General features: G+C 38.7%; 1 long non-coding RNA gene across 1 annotated transcript; it reads left to right on the forward strand.

Moving 5' to 3' along the window:
• The first annotated feature begins 1,101 nt into the window (after positions 1-1,101).
• On the forward strand, positions 1,102-4,115 carry LOC113341981. The gene is made up of 3 exons (XR_003356301.1): positions 1,102-1,293; positions 2,624-2,671; positions 3,601-4,115. It is a non-coding gene; the product is annotated as an uncharacterized LOC113341981 (long non-coding RNA).
• Positions 4,116-12,488: the final 8,373 nt, after the last annotated feature.

Here is a 12,488-nt window from a genome sequence, read left to right on the forward strand (position 1 = left end):
TTTGGGTAGGACTTTGCACCTACTAATCCAGGGCGGATCAATTGCTTAGTCTGGGATTGTTGCTACATGCACCAGTCTGGATAAATTTCATGTAAACATATTAAGTTGCTCAATAAATACGAGAGGTTGAACACTCATCACTTTACATGGCTCAGTTTCTTTGCAAAGTGACGACACATTAAATGTGAGGTTTTATAATTTAACCTTGAACTAAAAACCATCATCAACATTAAGTCCCCTGCTTAGCACGTAACAGTAGCATTGTTGCGGGGTAAGCATGAGATGGTGACATATGAGGATAAAAATGGAAAGGGAAGACATTAAGAGATTTCTAGGAAAATTTGACTAACCTTTGACAGGAGGCATGAGTAGTCTATGATCCTTGTGTTGGCATACTTCTGGATTGGCCACAAGGAGTTGATGCCATGTAGTGTTGATGCAGCGAGTCTTGAATACAAAGATGAGTGTTGAGGTGGTGGAGCCGTCAGCACTCTAATGTGTTGAGGCAGTATGCATGACAGCACAGTTGTGAGTGTTGAGGAATTTGTATGTCTTAACACTAAAAGGAGGATGTGTTGAGGCAGTATGCCTGACAACAAAGTAGTGAGTGTTAAGGAATTTACACGTCTCAACACGAATAGGAAAAGGTGTATTGAGGCAGCATGCCTGGCACCACAGTAGTGAGTGTTGAGGAATTTACACGTCTCAACACTAAGAGGAAGAACGTGTTGAGGAAGCATGCCTAGCAACACAGTAGTGGTGTTGAAGAATTTGCATATCTCAACACCAAAAGGAGGGATGTATTGAGGCAGCATGCCTGGCAACACAGTTGTAACAGTAACAAAAATTTCTTTGGGGCTTTGAGCCCTAACCTAACCCTTTCGAGTAGGAAAATATAATTCTTCCTTAATACGCATACGATTCTAATATCAGATGCTTATAAATGTGGATAGTGCCTTGAACCCAGCATGGGTGTTTTAATAAAACAGGTTATCCCTTAGTAGCACTAGGGGATATAGTTAGTAGAAATTATATAAAAGTTTTGAAATATTTAGCATGATTGACATCTGGCGGACATGAGTAGCTAGGGGTACTTTTATCTTCCCTTTTATACCAACTCTAATTTCTAAGCAAGGACAAATTTTCTGTGTTGTTCCTCCATATTTTCCCCTTCTTTCATAAACACCAACCATTGATTTTCAAGACAAAATCGAGCAAAAGAAGGATTTTGATTTTTAATGTAAGTTGAAGCCGCGCTCCGTCTGTTACCGGCTGAAATCATTTTATACAAAGGTAGGGGTTTCTTCGAAACTGGTATTTCAATTACTTTGGTTTTGTGATTAATTCGATTTTTCAAATAATCTGTGACTTTTATATTGCAATTGATTTTGTATTTCAATTCGTTGGAAACTTTGGTATCTTCTCTTTGTGGTTCTGATGTCAAAGATCTTGAATCCCGGGTCTTGTTTTCATAATCCATTACTATCGATCGATTATTTTCTTTCTAATAGATTCACTGTTTACCTAAAAGAATGGTTGGAACTGAGTTTTTATCTCGATGGGCATCAATAGGTTTCAAAATGGTCTTGGAGTCCCTTTTCTCCACTGGTTACTCTTTAACTGATTTCAAAATTTTGAAATTAATATTTTACATGAGACCATTCTTACTAATTTAATTCACAAATGCATGACTGATTTGGTTGTGCTTAAGCTAGATTATGAACTTCATTTTCCATTTTTACTTCTAGTCCTTTTCGTTTCAGTACATCAGTTTGACAAAGTAATCTATACTGGTAAATGTTTGTTTTTCCACTTGATTTCGAAACATCTAGTTGAGTACTTCCCCAACCTTTATTGTGAAAGAATTAATTCTAAATTGATGCCATTTTCTTTTTCATTATAACATAAGTATTGGAAGTTTGAACTAGCCTATCAACTGTTTGTGAAAATGACCCATTGAACCTCATATTTGAAAACATTATAAGAATTGATTTTCTTTCTTGGGTTCAGTAAGTAGAGTTCCCTTCTGCCCCTTGTAGCTCAAAGACTCCACTCCTTTTGATTTGGTTTACACCACCAGATTGATATTTCTATAACAAGCTTTGTTTGCGCAACTCAACATAATAAATGTTCCGCCTCTCATGCATATTTCTACTTATGCCTTGTATTTTTGTTTATGCTCAGTCTGTTCCTTGGAAATATTCTATGAAATGTTTCATTATTTGCAGTTAACTGGAATATTTCCTTTCCGAATTTTTTACCTCTATAATGAGTATTGTGAGTGTTTCCTTCTTGTGAACAAGAAAAAATAGGAAACTAGATGACTACCATAGGAATGTCAGGCCCACTGGGGCCCCCCACTTACGAGTGGCTACCCGGAAGATCGTTAGCTGTAACGATGGCTGGTAACCAGAACTACCTTGACATAAGCGCTGGCCAAAGAATAGTAGAGTAATCAAATTTGATTTACAGCTCTTTATCTTGTCATGAATTTCAGTTACATAAGGCTTTTCTTTTGGTATCATTTTAGCGGCTGCTCTTGTCCATTTTCTTTTTGTTTCGCTGGTACGACATTTTTATTACCCCTATTGCTCACCCCGTTTTGTTTTGTTTTCCCCCACAGACTTTGAAGAGAGGTTAAGGCAGTAAGCTTGGGAAGAGCTTATGGCGGGTAATTTGAGCAAAAGTTGGTATTTTTGCATGCATTTATAATGTGTATATCACGGGGATAGCTGGTGTGGTTTCATTTCTTTAAATGCTGTTTAAATATGTCAAGTGTTGCATTATGAAAATCGAATACGATCTCTCAGATAATTCTGTAGCTTTAATTATTGTACTTGATCCATTTGGTTCAAAACTGTTGTGCACAGTTCTCTTAGGTTTTAATATAAGTAACATTCATTATTCATTTCTATTTTTGTCCGAGCCATTCATTTAAATTAAGCTAGAACTGTGAGTGAATGGCCCATGTGATCTCATCTAAAACGTTTTATTATATTTGTTTTATATCTTTTTACTATGCCTCACAAAAAAAAAAACTGATGTCGTAGCTATAATGACATATCCACTTACTAATCATGGTTGCTTAATTTCGGAAATGGATGTATTTGTATTTTAGCATCTTCTTTATATTTTCATTTAGCTTCCGAGTGACGTAGCAGGGGTTTGCTCTGCTAATCGGGTTGAAAACCAACCCGTTAGATGGGAAATTCTTTGGTCTGTCACAGTTGGCATCAGAGCTCATGTTCCGAATTACCAGGACAGTGTGGTTTTCTTGTTTGCTAAAAGGATCAATTTTCGTGGTGATTTATTTACATTTCTGGTTTGTCGCATTTGAGTTCATCTCTGATTGTTTGACTGTGAAAAATATTTCTTTCCATTTGTGTTAACATATTCTAATTTGTTAGGAAACCTTGATTTACCATAATGATTTTGCTAAAGCATTTTTATGAAAAGTTCTTCACAGTTATTGTTTGTATGAGTTATTTTGTTTTAAGGATCGGGGTAAACCAGCCAGAACCGTGATATCCATATAGTTTGGTGTGTTAGTAATGTACATTACTAACCAATTTTGAATCTTACGCATATTCTGTTTTGAAGATGTCGTGGTGCACGAAATCTGCAGTCTCAAGCTTCGTAGGTAAGAGAAAGGAAACTTTGTAATAGGAAAACACGCGTTGACAACAATTTAGAATACCGGTAGGTTCTGTGTTAGACTATTTTCGATGTCGTTAAGGATCTCCGCCAGTACTGCTGTAGACTTGAGGGAATCCAGTAAGGTTGTGGCAAAAAAAAAAAAAATCAGTGAGGCGCAGGTTCCTGTTGAAGTGGTTAATGGGCAATGGAAAGGTGTTAGATGTTACGCAAGTAATTGAGAAGAAGGCTAGGCTTGCATGGAGGTAGAGGATATTTTCTTTCCTTCTTTTTATTTGCTTTATGCACTACTTTTTCAATTGATGTCCACCTTTTCCATGTGAGTGGTAGTGCTCAACATCTTCCTAACTAAAGCCATATGTGCAAATCAAATGATTTATTATTTTGGAATGATTTCTTAGTCATGAACTTGACAAGTTCCACCGGCAAATTCTCTTATGATATAACCATGTTTTGACTCTCTTTGTACCCAGCTTAGACCTTTCATTTTCTGTGTTACCCTAGCGCAATGAATCTGCGTATAAATTGATAATTCTAAATGTGTTTGGGAAGAGTAGGAAAATACATGGGTAGTCATCTAAGTTTTGGTGTTCCATACTTAAATCGAGCTTTATGTTTATTTCTGAAAATTGTTTAGACTTGTTTGCAGAAACGGCCCTATGAGCAACACTTTGAAAATGCAATCTGATCTTATTACTTGGTTAAAGCTTTTTGTTTATTTATTTATTATTTTTATAACCAAGTTCACCAGTGTATTCATTGTACTCTAACTACCTTGAGGCATCAGTTAATTATGAGATATTTGTTTGTGAAAATACTTTTCTTCGGGTGCTGTTCCAAACTGGTTTTCAAATCAAAAGATAAAATTTTCATTTGCTTATCTTTGCCTTACCGTGATTAATTTTAGATCCACTTTACTTTGTTAAAAGATAAAGCTTTATTGTCAAGCTGATATCCAATTCTTTTAATGGTTCTCATACTTCTGTATGTATCTCGGTTTATTAAACTTAACTATGTTTGTGTATTTGCTTCCACTTAATGCCAAAATAAAATATTTAGCTGGGTACTTCCCTTTTTCTTTGTGATTCTTTTTCTTTTGTCATAAACTGATGTCATAAACTGATGTTGTGTTTAGTTTGTACGAGTTATCAATTTCATTATGTGTGGACTAGTTGTTTTGTCATGAACTGATGTTGTGTTTAGTTTGTACGAGTTATCAATTTTATTATGTGTGGACTAGTTGTTTTACTTGAATATTTGGATTTGTGAAAATATGAGACTTTCCTATGTTATGCCTGACTTATATCGAGACGTCTTTATGTGCCCACACAAGTGAAAGCAAAGTATCAATGACCAGCATGCCTGACAACACAATAGTGAGTGTTGAGGAATTTGCACGTCTCAACACTAAGAGGAAGGATGTGTTGAGGCAGCATGCCTGGAAACACTGTGGTGAGTGTTGAATAATTTACACGTCTCAACACTAAGAGAAAGGATGTGTTGAGGAAGCATGCCTGACAACACAATAGTGGTGTTGAGGAATTTGCATGTCTCATCACCAAGAGGAGGATGTGTTGAGGCAACATTCCTGGCAACACAGTAGTGAGTGTTGAGGAATTTACACGTCTTACCACTAAGAAAAAGAATGTGTTGAGGAAGCATGCCTAGCAACACAGTAATGAGTGTTGAGGAATTTACACGTCTCAACACTAAGAGGAAGAATGTGTTGAGGAAGCATGTCTAGCAACACAGTAGTGAATGTTGAGGAATTTACACGTCTCAACACTAAGAAGAAGGATTTGTAGAGGCAGCATGCCTGGCAACACAATGGTGAGTGTTAAGGAATTTACACGTCTCAACACTAAGAGAAATGATATGTTGAGGCAGCATGCCTGGAAACACAATAGTGGTGTTGAGGAATTTGCACGTCTCAACACCAATAAGAGAGTGTGTTGAGGCAGCATGCCTGAAAACACAGTAGTGAGTGTTGAGGAATTTACACGTCTCAACACTAAGAGGAAGAATGTGTTGAGAAAGCATGCCTAGCAACACAGTAGTGAGTGTTGACGAATTCACACGTAAGAGGAAGGATGTGTTGAGGAATCATGTCTAGCAACACAGTAGTGGTGTTGAAGAATTTGCACGTCTCAACACTAAGAGGAAGGATTTATTGAGGAAGCATGCCTGGAAACACAGTAGTGGTGTTGAGGAATTTGGACGTCTCAACACTAAGAGGAATGATGTGTTGAGGAAGCATGCCTAGCAACACAGTAGTGAGAGTTGAGGAATCTGCACGTCTCAATACTAATAGGAAAGGTGTGTTGAGGCAGCATGCCTGGAAACACAGTAGTGAGTGTTGAGGAATTTACACGTGTCAACACTAAGAGAAAGAATGTGTTGAGGAAGCATGCCTAGCAACACAGTAGTGAGTGTTGAGGAATTTACACGTCTCAACACTAAGAGGAAGGATGTGTTGAGGAAGCATGCCTAGCAACTCAGTAGTGGTGTTGAAGAATTTGCACATCTCAACACTAAGATATTTTAAAATTTATTGAATATGCCTAATAGATATAAAACATTTAGTTTAAGGATAGTTACTTAGCTCTGTATCCGCTAGGCATGTCCTTCGCGCATGATTGGGCTTTGGGTATTTTAGGCTCCCCCATGAGTGAGCAACATCAGGCGTTAATGATGACATCAGGATGATGACGGGTTGATAGACGGACAAAATTTTCCAGGTATTTGATGGGATGAAACAAAAGCTGGCCACAACTATGAACCTTGGATGGCTGCGATCACGATCCTTTACAGGGACGAGTGTGGTGGCTACGGGCACGAACCTTGGAAGAAGGAGTGTGGCGGCTACGACACTATCTTTGGAAGGAAGGAGTGTGGCGGCTACGACACTATCTTTGGCAGGAAGAAGTGGCGGCTACGGCACGATCCTTGGCAGGAAGGAGGCGTTGAAGCGGCTTCGGCTCTTGGAGAGGACGTTGAAGCTTATGGGGAAAAATGCATACGCTTCGTCTTCGTATCTTGGAGCGGCTTATGGAGTGAACGCTGAAGCGGAGCGGCTGCTGGAACGAACGTTGAAGCGGAGCGACTTCTGGAGAGAAAGTTGAAGTGGCTCTTGGAGAAAACTCCAGTGAGGGCGCTATTAACCCTTGACTTCGAAAAACGACTTGATACGATATGGCATATGGGAAGACGGCACAAATAGTGTTGGTCGGAAAGTCGTGTTTTTTTCTCATGGGAAGGAATACGTTTCTTCTGTTTGATTTTTCCTTGCAACTGTCAGAGCCTTGACGGTTACAATGTTGAATTCGGAGGCCGCGTCAACCAGCGTGTTGTTAAACTCGACATCCTTCAAGTGAACAGTGGTTAGGAGTTCCCAGTTCCATCTATCAATTGTGCTTTCCAGGAAAGGTTGAGGTTTGGGAACGGCTTCCCTGGCTGGAAACAACTGCTTTCCTTATGCAGTGTGGTTGAGGGCTGCGAATATGTCTTGACGCTGCGCCTTGGAGAAATATCGAATCTCACATAAATGTTCATCATAGACCGCACGATTTTGTGGGCGAAGTCCCCAGAAATCATGCAGCTTCTGACGGGAAGAGGGTGAACTCAGGAGAGTTGCTGATTTTCTTTGCCTCGATTTTGGAGAAGTCGTTCCTGATCTTCACGTGTGATGAAACTGGATTGCTGATTCCCTTTACTGGGCGTTCAAAAGCAACGCGGGCCTCTCCATCTGTAAACGCGCGTCTTGTTGAAGTGCCTGCGCTGGATGTTAAAAGTATTCTTTGTCAGCTCCATTTGGGGTTGACGTGACTCTTGTGGTGGCCGCTCCGTTAGTGTCTCGAGGAAAATAGGTATCTCTTTCTAAGTTGTAGCCATGTCTGCCTGAGCCTTACGAGAACCTTTTGTCTTTCCATCAAATCAACAGTGGTAAAAGGAAGTGTAACGCCTGAAGGGACATTTACGCGTCGCTGGTGTTGACAAGTGGCGTATCAATGCCATTGCAAGGAGCTTTAATACCGAGGATGATTTCAGTGCTAGTGTTTTCAGGGTTTGTTGCTGATCTGGACCTGAGTTCTACCATCTTGAGATCGGGGTTGAAAATTAAATTGGATATTGGAAATTGATATTGCAACCAAGAGATTAATCTCCATTGTGGTCGCCAATTGTTTGAGGGTGAAAACAGTTTCTGCTGTTTTTGATAATTTCTTGTGTGTGGATGAGAAACGAGTCTAGACCCTAAACAATTTACTGCATGGGAGTACTTTTGATTCGAGAGATCAATCTGTACAAATCTGGCCTAAACCAAGAAATGGCCATTCCAGGCTTACTTCAGTCACAAAGTGAAGGAGAAGGGTTGGTCTTAGGGAGGGAAGCGAAGAAAGTGTAGAGACCAGAATCGTTGATTCTGAAAGTGTGGTTGTTTATGACTTGTATCAGAAAGTAGAACTGGCTAACTGAATGAAAATCTATTAGGTGATTTCTGGATACTTTGTTGCTCTCCTAACCAAAACTTGTTGCCTGGTGGAAAATAGGTGAAACCTATTTATACAAGTCGTAATAAAACGTATCGTGGTCTCGTAGGAAATGGAAACGATTGAGTAGTGGAAGAGTGGAGTCACGTGTAACGTCGGGAATTATGTTTCCATAATGAAGGATCCGTTTACACCATTACTAACCGCCCCCGCTTTATGACACTTCCTTGTAACGGGCGTATTGCACGCCGCACTCTGTAAACCGCCAGACCAATACCCTGATGAGTATCCCCCAATTTGTAACATGTTTGATGCCTCGAGTGTTTTCGTGGAAAACATGTAGCACGTTACGTGTGGCAAGTTAAAATCAAGAGGCTTTCCGCAGTAAAATAGCATGTGATGCTAGTAGGATCGTTTTGGCTGGTCGCCTAAAACTTACATCTGTCAGAACTTTGATGGCCGAGATCGCATCTCATGAGGAAGGGCAGTCGTTGATTATGGATACCTTGTGTTGGCACCTTATAATGGCACAATGGTGTTTTGGTGTACGCCAGTGGCAATGCAGCATGGCTGCATGCCTCGTGCATGCCAGTAGCACGGTTTTGCAAGTGGCGCCTTGCGTAGCCATGGCCACTAGATTTAGGCGGATGGTCGCCTAAAACTTGCCACAAGCCTCCCATCTCAGTGGAGAACTAGGATGGATGAGATTGCATCTCATGAGGAAGGGCAGTCGTTGATTATGGCTACCTTCTGTCGGCGCCTGGCAACTTTGTCTAAATTGGGGTTTGGCATGCCGAAACCTTAATTAGCCAATGAGGCATGCGGCATGTGGCCGTGGATGGATGAGATGATTGACCCAAATTCAATATAAACCATTTAAGTTGGCTAGCCAAGTTGGATGGCTGAGATGATTCACATAAATTTATGTTAACTCATGAAATTTCGTAATCAGAAAATTCAGATGTGGGACCCTCACTAAAATCGTTGTAGAATTCTCGTACGAACTCGGATTTTGATGGTCCGCACCTTCATTCTGATCGTAAAAGAATTTCCTATCTTCCAACGTGGGAATATTTAGGTTTTGAGCTCGTATAGGAGGTGAAAACAGCATGACAGTAAAACTCAGGAAGAATTCAGATTGGATTCTGTCAGTTTTTCAACCACGAGCTAGCTCGCCTTTTGTGTTGTATCTCTTAGCTCGTTAGTCCGATTGATTTGAATTTTTAGTATGTTATGCTAGACATACATACGAAACTTTTGGTATGTAGCTCATACTAAAATTGTTTACCAAATGTTCCTAGTTGTTTTTAAAATATTTGGGAAGCCAATTTGGCATAGTGACCACTTGACGCAATTCCACCTCTTTTAATATTGTGCCAGGTTTAGAGCAACCTGATTGGTCATTAAAATAGAGGGCGCCGACCAAGTACGAGTGTGGCCACACTTCTGGCGTGTGGTAGGTTTAATGCGACCTGATTGGTCGATGGGGAATAAGGCCGGCAAGTATGGGCCCAGCCGCAACTCATGGGAGTGTGGCAGGTTTAAAGCGACATGATTGGTCGAGAAAGGAGTAAGGGATGGTTGGGTAGCATGGGGCGTGGCCAAGTGGCGCCGGCTGGCCTATGGCATGGCCACGCTTCCTCTCATTGTTGCTCCTACTCTGCGACTCCTTTGTTCTTTGCTTTCTGATTTTGGGTAGGACTTTGCACCTACTAATCCTGTGAGGATCAATTGCTTAGTCTGGGATTGTTGCTACATGCACCAGTCTGGATAAATTTCATGTAAACATATTGAGTTGCTCAATAAATACGAGAGGTTGAACACTCATCACTTTACATGGCTCCGTTTCTTTGCAGAGTGACGACACATTAAATGTGAGGTTTTACAATTTTAATCCTGAACTAAAAACCACCATCAATACCTTGTTTTGACAATATCTAGTAGAACCGAAGTTCTCTATAGATATAATTGTTTTGATAATATCTAGCAGAAACGAAATTCAATTGATATTTGATACTACATATCCTAGCAGAACAGACGTTCTCTTTAGGACTAAATAGAATATATCTTCTTAATGGTTCACAACAACTTCTTCTTCAACTCCTCAAAATCTTCAACCTTCGATTTGATCTTCAAAGTAACAATCTGCAAAAAAAAAACTTGATTCCTTATTGATTTGTCGCACAAAACGGAGTCTGTTAACAAAGGCAAATCAATGAATCTATCTTACGAATCCAGAAAAAACTTAGATCCGTAAAAACGTTAAATCTTTGATCTTGTTTGAGTGAGCCTTATGTCAGAAGAGAAGGTTCTCAAGAATAAACAGACTAGGTGCAATCAAAGATTCAACAATCGTTAGTCAACCAAATCAATAGAAAACAAAAGATAAACTGCAAATATCTAGTTTCCCACCAACGATACTAATAGAGCTTCTCAATCCCAAAGAAGACTTTAAACTGAGCGGCCGTAAGAGATTTCGCCTAATTAGGTTACTCTTCTCTCCGAATAGGCAACTACACCAGTAACAACACAACCGAGGTAGTTTGCTGTCACGAAGGATTAATTTGCTAGAGATGCAAACTTCAAGTATTTATAGACTAGGAAGTTTGGACACCAAGGAATTTCCAAAACCAAAAATATTCTCAAGATATTCATTAAAGCACAAATTCGGTTTCCATAATTTCTGGAAATGTTCTGTCTAAAAATAATGATCGAAATCTCTCAGAAATTCTTTAATTAGTAAATGCACATTACTAATTCTTATTTTCCTAAAAATAAAATTAAAAACCTTAAATAAAAGATTCTTAACTTATTTAATCTTTCGATTCTGGGATTTTCTTCCTTTAGCTATTAAGGAATAACTTTGCAAAATAAAAGATAAACATTATTGTACGATTATGGGATTTTCTTCCTCACCTTATACCCATACATAATCACAATAGCATTCAACCGATTATGGCGATGTCTTATCTACAAAGTTTAATGGTTAAGCAATAAACCTCGTATTATATTCCTTAATACTATGTCTAACTAGAGTGTAATCATGCTTCGCAGTTTTGTTTTCAATATACACGACTTGAAAGACACAAGATAGATATGGAACAAGTCAAGTCATAGTTACTAACATCAAGCTGAAGGATGATGTCTTTGTTGTCTTCAATCCATCTTCAGATCTTTGTGAGTAACTGGAGCACAATACTTATATCATTTCTAGTCTAACCTATCGAAGTTTTGTAGTTTACATAATAGCGACTCGAGTTTTGGAACTAAATATGACAACCAATCTTGACATACCAACGCTTGGTGGGTTCAACCGAGCAGTGCTCTAACAATCTCCCGCTTTGTCAATTTAGTGACAAAACTCTATTACATATGGAGATAAACGAATTACAAAAATAACTCATACTAATCTACATACGCTAAATTCACATTTCAACAACATAATAACCTGGAGATATTCAAACCATAAATGCCGTTGTTGACATTATAATAACAAAGCTATACTACTCCCCCTAAAGGTAAGATAGGTATATTTTCAATCCACACGTCTTTGTTATACCAATTAATATGATATGTTACTCCCCCTTAGTCTATGCTTTCACTCTTTCGTTTAGATAAACGTTTAAGCACCGATGTTCTTTTCCTTAGCGGTGCCAATCAATATAAAATCAATGCCAGTATCACTTGTTTATTCCATATATTTCTCCCTCTTTTTGTCACAAAATGACAAAGAAACGAAAAAATAAAGGACAACACGAAAAGAATCTTACCAATCTCAAAATAGACTTGCAACCTGTAGAGTTAGGCACGAGGGTTCCAGACACCATGCTCTGATAACCAATATCAAAACCGAAACTACAAGTAGTTTTATTTTGATATGTTATCAAGGAAACAATTTTCCGAAACAATTTTTCCACTTTAGTTTAGAAAACCAAAAATCAACTAAGCACCTTAGTTCCTTTGCTAAACCGATTGTACAAAAAGAATCGCTTATTCGATAAGATCAAAATAAAGATAACTCAATTTTCTCATCAAGTTCTAATTATCCATAAACTTAGACCTTTCAATTTTAAACAAGACAAGTACTAGGTTAGTTAACTAGTATTTCTTTTTAAGGCATTCGATTAGACTTGAATAACCGAAACCTCACTTCGATAAGTCTAACTAAGATCAGAATTAACTTAGTTTCTCTTATCCGGAATCGAATTGGACTAAACAACTCATCCCGTAAACCTTTTATTTCGTTAAGCCATAAAAATTCATACAAACCAAAATAAATCAACTTGCATAATTATTCACCTCAACCGGAAGCAATTGAAACAACATAGACATTAAAGCACCGCAATT

The sequence above is a fragment of the Papaver somniferum genome, unplaced genomic scaffold (assembly GCF_003573695.1).
Source record: "Papaver somniferum cultivar HN1 unplaced genomic scaffold, ASM357369v1 unplaced-scaffold_33, whole genome shotgun sequence".
Lineage (NCBI taxonomy): Eukaryota > Viridiplantae > Streptophyta > Magnoliopsida > Ranunculales > Papaveraceae > Papaver > Papaver somniferum.